Below are 738 nucleotides of genomic sequence, written 5' to 3'. Positions count from 1 at the left end.
AAGATTATCTTCTGTGTCTGTGTTAATTGGTTTCCCTTTTCTTTGTTGAAGAGGGTCTGTGCAATCCTTCTGCCTAGTCCGCCATCTTGCCCCGCCCTTTCCCAACCTTCCTTCTGAAGAGTAGCTGGTGGTTTGAACCGCCAGCCTTCTAGTTAGCAGTCAAATGCCTTAGGCACTCTGCCACCAGAGCTCCCATGGCTTGGGTTAGGCACATCTTATTCTTCAAGGAGACATCTTTGTTCTTCATTGCTTGAAAGAGGTCTTTTTGCAGCGGATTTGCCCAATGCATTATGTTTTCTGATGTCTTAACTGCTGCTTCCATTGGTGTTGATTGTAGAACCAAGTAGTATAACATCCTCGACAACTTCAGTCATTTCTTTATCCACCGTGAGGCTGTGTATTGGACCAGTTGTGAGGATTTTTCTTTTTGTTATGCTGAGGTGTAAACTATATGCAGACTGTAGTCTTTAATCTTCATTAGTAAGTGCTTCAAGTCATCCTCATTTTCAGTAAGCAAAGTTGTGTCACCTGCATATCGCAGGTTATTAATGAGTCTTCCTCCAATCCTGATGCCATGATCTTCTTCATAGAATCCAGCTTCTTGGGGTGAAAATACCACGGCTTGGGTCAGATACATCTTAGTTTTCAAAGTGACATCTTTGCTGTTTAATACTTTGTTGTTGTTGTTATGTGCCATCAAGTCGGACCTGACTCATAGCGACCCCTGCTTGGGTTTCT

This window comes from Orycteropus afer, unplaced genomic scaffold (assembly GCF_000298275.1).
Source record: "Orycteropus afer afer isolate SDZICR_OR568_19922 unplaced genomic scaffold, OryAfe1.0 scaffold00027, whole genome shotgun sequence".
Lineage (NCBI taxonomy): Eukaryota > Metazoa > Chordata > Mammalia > Tubulidentata > Orycteropodidae > Orycteropus > Orycteropus afer.
The sequence above is the reverse complement of the archived record's forward strand: the minus strand, read 5'-3'. Positions refer to the sequence as shown.